Source organism: Mastomys coucha, unplaced genomic scaffold, assembly GCF_008632895.1.
Source record: "Mastomys coucha isolate ucsf_1 unplaced genomic scaffold, UCSF_Mcou_1 pScaffold22, whole genome shotgun sequence".
Taxonomy (NCBI): Eukaryota; Metazoa; Chordata; class Mammalia; order Rodentia; family Muridae; genus Mastomys; species Mastomys coucha.
The window spans coordinates 120,499,742-120,509,897 of NW_022196905.1; positions in this window are offsets into that span (position 1 = coordinate 120,499,742).

Genomic DNA, 10,156 nt, shown 5'->3' on the forward strand with positions numbered 1-10,156 from the left:
ACACAATATGGGGGAAGTCTGGGAGAAGACATGTACATTGGGAAAAAGTTTTCCTTTTATTGCACTAGTAAAACCTCAATGGAAGAAAGCACAGAATTCCCCACAGCGCCAGCCCGCTGTTCAGATTTACAGCCCACCCCTACCTCCGCATCTAATGCCCCTACAATCTCAGTGTGTTGCTAGGTCACTTAACTCAGCTAAGTGTTCGGTTGTTCTCCTCCCTGTAGAAGATTCTCTGCACACGTGGAATGGAAATTTTGACAAAAGAAAAGTCACCATTTTCAAAACAAGGTAGCAAACAGCCCAGATTTTCAGAGACATATCCGAAAGCGTAATCAATCATTCACTAAGCCCTTTAACCTTTTCAAGCATAAGAAAAACAAAAGGCAAGACAAAGGGGTAGATGGCGGGGGACTATAAGCCTCTGGGGTGCCAGCAGTCGAGATGATTCGGCCGCTAGGTGGCAGTAGCACGCAGGCCTTCACTGGCAAGACCATAAGATTTGCAGGCAGTGGAGGTCCTCACAGGTAGGTGTGTCCACCCAGAAGAAAGGATCACAGATGATGCTGGTGGGATTGAGAATCGCGTGCCTAGGGTGTATCTAGTCACAGCATTGTGGGATGCCCTGGATCAGAGAGCTTTAAACTTAGCACCCACTCGCAGGTCTTTGAAGTGACATGGTTCATCCTTGCTGTGGCTGGCAGGTGTCCTTGGATACAAAAAGCAAACAAGCTTGAAAGGGCTAAACATATGTCTCACTGAGCTGTGTTTGTGACAAGTGTGTGTGTGTGTGTGTGTGTGTGTGTGTGTGTGTGTGTGTGTGTGAAGATTTGAGTTTAGCATTGGTAGTCTTTGGAGCTAGTGGGTCCTAGCCAACAGGGAAGAAGTTGTGTAGAAGAGAATCCTTGATGACAGTTGTAGTTCCCAGGGTGGGGATGACACCGTGGAGTCCTAAGAAGGGGGAACTTAAAGACAACAACGGTCGCGGAGTTGTTGATTTTATCGTTGTTGTTCGTTGTTGTTGTTTGCACCCAGCAACACACAGTAAGTCTGTACATCTCTGTGGCTTTTGTCCCCAGAAGTAACAACCAACGGTGATTCTATCTCACCACACCCTCCTTTTGCCTTCACTCACATACACATTCCCTTTCCCTGCCTCTCCAAACATTCCCTGCACATACATAGGCATAATTAAAAATCAAATACATCTTTAAAATGCTTTTAAAAATTCAAAACAGCAAAGGGTCTTGTTGTTGCCCAGCCCCACCTCTTCCCGACCCAGAACCTGATGTTTTGTGTGGCAGCAGGCTCCATTTCTTTTGAAGGTCTAGAAGTATGTTTCTAATGAACTCTATAATTGGTTGCTGGAGGGGACCTCCACTTTCAGCACCAGTGGCCATTATTCCAGAGCTGTGCATGGGGCTTTGGAGCCTCCAATCAGCTCTGCCGTCTTCTCCCTTAAAAAAAAAAAAATGCTAATTTTATTATCTTCATTACATGTATTTGTCATGTGCCTATGAGTATTGTCGTGGTACAAAAGCAGAAGTCAGAGAGCAACCTTCAGGAGTCGGCTCTCCTCTCCCATCCTGTGGGGCTCGAGGGTTGAACCCAGCTGTAAGGATCTTCACTCCCTGAGTCACCTCCGAAACCCATCTCTCCTTCCTCAGGCAAGTGAAAGACCAGAAAGAATGGAAATGGAAAGAAAACAGACTAGGGGCTCCAGACATGTCTTTGAATTTATGCTTCACTTCTCTGCATAGATCACCTAGGATTCATAACTTCAAATCCACTCTGCTTTAAGATGAAATAAATCACTAGGTAATTTATGTCACTTTTTTTATGAAAAGGAAAAAAACAACAACAACAACAACGTTACCTGGAAATGTTTCCTGTCTTCACTTTCTCCCACGATGTTTTATAGTAACACTCAATTCCTTTTAAGATAAGACGTGTGTGTGTGTGTGTGTGTGTGTGTGTGTGTGTGTGTGTGTGAATCATGGGTTGTAGACCAAACCTTTAACACATGAGTACATGGACATTTTGGGAGCCATCAGCAGTGCAAACCACAGTCTATGATTAAAAGTGAATAGAGATGTTCTCACTAAGAGTGGCAAAAGACTGGCTATGGTTAGCTTCCCCTTCTTCCTCCTCCATCTACCTCAGGAGCCCTCAACCTTTCTACTGCTCTGATCTGTTAAGACAGTTGTGGCGACCCCCTCATCATAAAATTATTTCATTGCTACTACATAACTGCAATTTTGCTATGGTTAGGAATCGTAATAGAACTATCTAATATGCAGAATATCTGATAAGCAACCCCCCCAAAGGGGTCACGACCCACAGGTTGAGAACTGCTGATCTAGCAGGCTCACACAGATACACAGACACTGTTGACCCATGGTTTTGTTGAGTCTTGTTATGGCTTTTTATTCCATAGAGGCCTTTCCATTTATTTCATTTAAAAATTTATTTATTTACTTATGCATATCATTTGTGTGTGTGCACATGTGCCATGGTGCTCATGTAGAGCTCCAGGGGACAATTGACAGAATCGCTTCTCACCTACCATGTTTGTCTCTTGAGACCACCTTCAGGTCATCAGGTTTGGGAGTAAGGAAGCCCCTTTCTTACCTGCTGAGCCACGCCACTGGCCATAGATCACCCCATTTAAGAATGAACTCAAAACTTGCCCGATCCTAATTATCAATATGAGCAGGAAAATTCTCGACTCCTTCATGAGTCTGGTAAATGAGAGCAAATACATGAAGACAGAATGTCTGGAACATTACAGAACATGAGTATCATCATGTCCGTCTCCTTAATTTGAATTTAAAGGTTTGGTGAGAGAAGATTGTACAGAGGGAGAGGTGGGGAAAGAATCAAGGAGCTTGCAATGAAAGCTGAGATTATCTGCTATCCTGGAGAGGGGTCAGGGTATGTGCACACATGTGCAGGAGCACACATGTGTGTTCACAGAGGCCAGAGGAGGACAATTAACCCTCTACTCCATCACTCTCCACCTTACTTCCTCAAGAGTGTCTGCTCTCTGATTGTGTAAGCCAGTCCACTAAACCCCTTGTGTAATAATACAGACTCTCTTGGTTCTGCTGTGCTAGAGAATGCTAATTAATACTCCATCCTACACTAAGTCCTCTGGCGAGCTCAGCTAATGCCAGGGCCATGACGTTGAGCCTAAGCCTGTCATGTGGATTATGTTATCGTGATGAAAAACAGACTCATCACTTCAGAGGACCTGTGTGAATAAGGAGGAACATTGAGGTCACCCTTGTGGCTGAGGACAGCATGAATCATTTGTAAATCAACTAAGGTAGGTCCTAGTGCCGAGTTAGAATGTACTAGAATGCCAACTTTGCTCAGGAGACATTGTTGGTGGCCGTCTGGGATGAAAACCTTGTTACTGGAGTTGTCACCGTCAGAGCCTAGGCTCTGCAGCCCTGACAAACAACGCTCAGCTACCCATCCTCAATATGCCACTTAAACAGACAATACTGAAAGGCAGAGAGTAGAGATTTATTCAATGTGGCTACTTTGGGAAGAGGAACAAATACAGAAGTCAAGTGATCCCCAAGTCCAGCTGCATCTTCCAGATATGAAGCTTACATCCTGCCCATCACTGACTCCTTTGTCTCAGCTCCAGTCTCTCCTGCAAGGTGGCCTGACGAGTTGTCTGACTGCGGAAGTCTCTTCCTTTCCAGCTCTTCTTTCTCTACCGGGGCACCAGGATTCCACCACTCCCTTTCCTTAGCATGAGACTCAGGGAATTGAGTTTCTTGGGGAACCATAGTTTCGGTAGGCTGATGGCTCAAGGGGAGAGACGTATTTGTTTTGTTTGTTTATTTTAGAATATCCTCATTTCTTCCAGGATGCATGCATCTGGTGCATCTACTTGTTTTCTGTGTGACCTTGAGACTATTATTTGACCTCTCTGTGCCTCACTTTGCTTGCATGTTGCAAAGCTTCATTGAGCTAGTGTATATAGTGTGCTGGCAACAGTGTTAGGTACAGGATAAGTGTTAGATAACCTCCAGCGGCTCTGTCTATCAAGGTAATGAATAAAGAGCTTACAGCATCATTATAGCCTTGAGTATTATGTTCTATCCAAAGGTGATGGAGTCATAAAATCTCAAACATGGAGTGCCAGGATGGCTCATAGACTCAGCCCTCCTTGGGCATCCTCATTGTCTCCGATGGTCAGCTTCCCTCTCAAGTGGAGAACTTGCTGCTTTTCCTCTGTAGCCTTAGCCATCCGGGTGCATTTCTGACCCTTTGTTTCAAGTAAACACCTAGGAGAAAATCATTGTGTCCAGTATTGCAGTCATTTATAAAGAAGCCTTTCGATTCTAATTGCAAAAGTGTCCTCTAGAAAGGTGACATTAATATGCAGAATTACCAGTAATGACTGAAGTGCCCATTTCAACACAGCTGGAAACTGGGCCAGGGGCCCAACAAGGCATTTCCCAGTTATATCAATAAAACCACCATTCTGAGCTCCTTGAATCGTTTTATGACTAATGAAGTTGAGTGTCTTCCTCAAATGTTTCATTTACTTCCCATCCCACTTCCTCACTAATGCCCTTTATTCATTTAGTTTACAAATTTGCTTTCGGCTTGATTAATTTATAAGTTCTCTGCCTTGAGTCCTATTATCTGCTTTGCAAATATTTCCCTTCCCCTCCCCCCCACAAAAAAAAACCTGTCATTTGCCTCCTTTTGGTTTTGGCTTTGGTTGAATGGGATGGATGGAAACATCAAAATGTTATATGGCTGAGATTATTCTTTATTAGTTTTTACATAGCTTTTTTTTTATCATACTGAAGCCCCCTCTGCCTAAACATCACAGAGATGAACATGTCTCTCCGTCTCCGCTCTTTACAAGAGATTTTATACTAACAGAGCAAAAAAGGTCTATGACACTTTCTTTAGCATATTAGGTAATAATTCTCCCATTATTACCTAATGGGAGGACCAGGAGGCATTCTATGTCCTTGAAGGACAAACAGTGAACGGAAATCAGAGGATGTTGCTCCTGAGGTCCTGACAATGATCCTGTATCAGCTTCATGTTCCCCCTGATCAGCCTTCAAGTCCAAACATGTGATGTCTTTTTGGTGAATGATGAGAGAGAGAGGGTGAGGGAGATCCTTACATTTATTATTCAAAAAAGAACCCAGAAGAAAGATGTATGGAAGGTTCTAGGTTCCCAGCTAATGGTCCAGTGAAGAGCTGTTGTGTTGAAGGTGTCAAACACAATCACTAACACAACTAAATGCACCAACATGGCACCCAATATGGACTCAAGAAAACCCAGAACATGCCTGATCTTCAGTAAGCCAAGCCACATCTGGAGCCTTCCCAAGACCATCACATAGACAAAGTCTCTGAACCAGCATGGGAGAAAGATGTTGTGGCAACAGAAAACTCCAAATGGAAGAGACTGAAAGAGCAAAGACATAAATATGGATGCCTTGATACAGGCTTGTAAGACCCAGAATAGAAAACCCAGCCAGGCTTGTCTGGGGTTCTGACCCACAGAAATATAGTCACAAAGATAATCTAATATAGAAATATATGAAGATACATTCACAAACATAGAAAGAGAATTTGAAAATGAATTCTAGAAATGGCAAAGCAATGATGGTTTATTTTGCATGAGATTGTCTCCCTGTCTGACCTCTGTCTGTCTCTGTCTCTGTCTCTGTCTCTGTCTCTGTCTCTGTCTCTCTCTCTCTCTCTCTCTCCCTCTCTCTCTCTCAAAATATTCTTGGAAATGTATATGCATCAGGCCTAAGACAGGGGATACATGAGAAGAACCTGGACTATCTTTAAGGGAGAAAGTAAGTAAAGACTAATGGAGAAGAAAATGTCACAGTAGGTGAAGGGGACAACTGGAGGAGCTTTGGCAAAATAGTCAAAACTGTACAAAGTAATATAAATGAATAAGGAACAAATAAGTACTGCTGAATTGTCTCAAAATAAATATCCAGGGATCCACACTGACACACACAAAGAGGAATCAGAGAGATTCTCAGCAAGAATAATGCCTGAGAATGTCTGAGCATATTTTGTCCTCAGGGGCTTGGGTCCTGGGCTCAAGTCTTCCTTTAGGGAGAGCTCCTGGGACTGACTGTTGTCAGGAAGAATGGGGATGTCTTTTCCACTGGGCAAAGCCCCATGTGTTCTGCTCCCAAGATCTCTCTATCTTCCCCATTGTTTCCTAATGTCTGACCCAGTTTTCCATAGAATTTTTTTTGTCCTCCAGAGTCCCTCATGCATGCTGTACCATGACTATCTTCCCACCTCTGTGTTTCAAGAGCTGGGATTACAAAAGTGAGCCACTACACCCAGGGAGAAAGTGAGCCTTCCTGATTCTTACAAGAGAACAGAGCACTGTTTGGTTTCAGACCCAGGATAAGGGACTGCGTTGCATATTTCACATATCAGAGAAATAACCTATCAATTACTAGCCTCAAGACTAAACTTGGGATGCCTGAAAAGTCAGAATCTGGGATGTGAACAGCAACACACCCAAGCATTGCCTATGGAGTGAGGGGAAACTGAGTCTCCTCGTGTACCCCAAATCTAAGAGGAGAGAGACAGAGACAGAGACAGAGACAGAGAGATGGACACATGCCGGGAGCCTACAGAACTCAGCCATGAGAGCCCCCACCCTCATTGGGCTCTTCACAGATTAAGCCCCCCAGAAGGCTCACTGTGGGCTAAAGCAGCTCACTTTTATAGATGGGAATCATTCTTCAAATGTCTGGTGATGCAGAAAACCTACAGGAGCTTATTTGCAGGAATACAGAATTAGCATAAACCCCAGGTGCAGCAGACCCTGAGCACAGAACCTAGAAGGGCATTTCTGTTTGAAGCAAGGCTAATGAATCAGTCACCTCACTCTCATCAGAGCCAGAACCTAAAGAACATTGGCAGATGACCCAGTCTTCTTTCAATCTTTGTTTCCAAATAAGAGTGAACTTTATGATGTTTAAAACCAGGACAGCAAGCACAGGGAAGGTAGAAACATGGGAATGTAATTGCACTGGGTTGTACACACCCGTGTTTTAACAATGCACTGGGCAGCAAACTCTTCACCTGTAGACACCATGCACAGCCCTCACTGAGCATTGTGATATATCCTCCCACATTTCTTAAGTTAGATATTCAAATCCTCATATGGGGTGTGTGTGTGTGTGTGTGTGTGTGTGTGTGTGTGTGTGTGTGTGTGTACATGTGTGTGCCAGAGCATGTGCATGCAGTTTGTGGTGGTAGGTGGGGGTAAGCCAGCCTGAACTCCTTCTGGGTATATGTGCTAGAAAGCAAAATTGTGTCTTCGAGTGAATTTAAATGTTATTTTAAATTGTATTCATTCCACATATTTTAATCATAGCCTTTCTCCTCCCCCAACTCCCAACAATTTTTTAAGCAACCCAAAAAGCATGGAGCCCATTTTATGTTGACCAACAACTTCTGAGCATAAGTTATATATACCCTGGAATGTGGTTGATCTTCAGTTAACCTCCATTGGAGAAAACTGATTTCCCTTCTCCCAGAAGATATCAATTGCAAATAGCTTCTTAGGGGTGGGGCTTTTAGGGAGAATCCTTATCTGTCATCTTTGTATACTTGGGTGTGAATATGACTAAAATCAGGTGCATTGTGGGAAGTAAAAGTTCACAGTAGAAAATGATAATGACATAATCTGTCCATCAGTAGAGAGAACCGCCCTCACTATGTTCTGTCAATCAAAACAGAGATTCATTCTTGTAGCTGGTCTTTGCTACTTTGTGGGTTCTTCTTTCTTCCACATTTCTCCATCCCTTTTTCTTCTACCATTCCAACCCTGCAACACTAGATAAGAGAGAAAAAAGAATAGGATAGAAAGAAAAGAGATCCCTGAATCAAGTCAGGGTTCAGTGTTATCATTAGACTACTTCCTGCTGATTAAGGACATGGGCTCCTTGGGACAAGTTTGATCTTCACCATTAAAATATTTAATTTCTTCTTGTTGTTGTTTCTTTGTTTTGCATGACTATTTAACAAACCACAGTCAACAATCTATCAACAACAGCCAACTAACAACCCATCCCACCTCTCAGGGCCCTAGGATTTATAGACCCTCTGAAAAGTCCCAAGAATCCAAATATCACACGATTGCAGAAACTATCTGCAGCTGGCTAAAGCACAAGGTAAATCATAGTCAACTGCAGTGGACAGTTCGAAGCAGCCCCATATCCCACACCTGGGATTAAAACAAAAACACATTCATGTAATATTTCTGTGTTTTTTTTTTTTAAAGAAACAAAGACACCAAAATTGTCGCTACACACCCTCACTACCTTCATGAAACCCATCAGGGAACCGGCCTCAGTACTGTCTGTCAATAAAAATAAGAATTACCCTTATTACCTTCACAACACCCATAGCAACTAACCTCTCTTGATCATTCTTGCAAAAACCTCTCCCCAACCTTTGATTCCTTCCCAGTCCTTCCCCTGGACTTCATGCAGTTATTAACTTTTGTCTGGAATCTACCCCTGAATACCTTTGCTATGCTGAGTCCCACCTTGCTGCCCTCCCATGATGCTTCATGCAGACTTCTGTTACAGACTTTCATGTAATGTGTCTAAACTAGTTGTGGACAATTCCTGGAGGAGAAGGACTGTATCTTATCTACTCCTGGATTTTCAGTGCTTTGCACCTAGCTGTCTAATAATGGAAATTCAATATACACTTTGACTGAGAGAATTAGAAAATGACAGCTCCAAAATCCAGCTGATATTGTATTGTGTTTAACAGTAAAAGGCCAAAGAAAGAGACGGTCTTATTAATTAAGGAGCTATGATGTGTCAGACTATGGATCCTGCTGTATTTGTGGTTTAGGACAAGTTTAATTATTTACACATGTTGTTAGGGGATGCACACATGCTATAGCACACATATGTTCCTGGTCCTCACTTTCCACCTTGTTTGAGACTTTCTCATCATTGTTGCTCACACTGAGCTAGCAATCCCGGGAGGTTCTGCAACGTTTTTCTATCTCTGCCTCTCTGGGATTACAGCTACATGATATACTACATCTGATTTTATGCAGTTTCTGAGGTTTCCAACTCAAGTCTGTGTGCTGGTGAGTAAAGCAAATGCCTTACCCACTAAGCCATCTTCCCAGTCATGAAACACTGGAGCAAATAAAGGGCAAAGAGTGTCAGGATTCATCCTAACCACTGAAAAGGAACCAATTTTTGCCTAAGAAGATTCATCCTTGTCTGGTACCTGATTTCTTTTCCTTTTTCTTAGTTTTCTAGAAAGTTCAAGTACAGATGCATTTGATCCTGTGTATTATAATACCTTCAAACACTGTAATGGCTAATTTTGGTTGTTAGCTTGACACATCGGAGAAGAAGGAACTTCACTTGAGGAATTACCTTCATCAGATTGGCCTGTGGACACGTCTGTGGGGCATTTTCTTGATTAATAATTAATGTAAGAGTGTCCAGATGGGCAGGTGGTCTCTGGCTGTGCAAGAAAGGTAGTTGAACGTGAGCCTGGGAGCAAACTAGTTAATAATGGTCCTCCGCAGTTTTTGCCCTGGCTTCCTTTGATCTTGGGCTGTGACCTGTAAGCTGAAGTAAACTATTTACAATTCAGGCTGCTTCTAGGCATGGTGCTTATCACAGCAACAGGAAAGGTGAAGGGGGAGAGACTTCTGAACGCAATCACATAGGGCATAGAGTGCAGGGCTCTGTCTTCTGAACCCATACTTCCAAGTTGCTTCCTAATCTTATGTTTTGTTTTGTTGACAAATTGAAGGCAGTTTTCTCTTTTAAAATGAAACTTTAGACAGTAGAGATATCTCAGCTCAAAGAGTTGTTTGTGTTCTGACCCAATGACCTCAGTTGGAGCCCTTCCTGGGACCCACAAAGTAGTAGAAGAGAATTAACCCCTAAGAATCCTAAGAGTTGCCTTCTGACCTGCACATGTACATTGTGACACATGTATGTACCTGTCTGTATGTGTGTAAACACACACACACAAACATACCCCAAATAAAGAAATAAAGAGACTGAGAGAGAGAGAGAAAGAAAGAGGAAGAGAGAGAGAGAGAGAGAGAGAGAGAGAGAGAGAGAGAGAGAGAG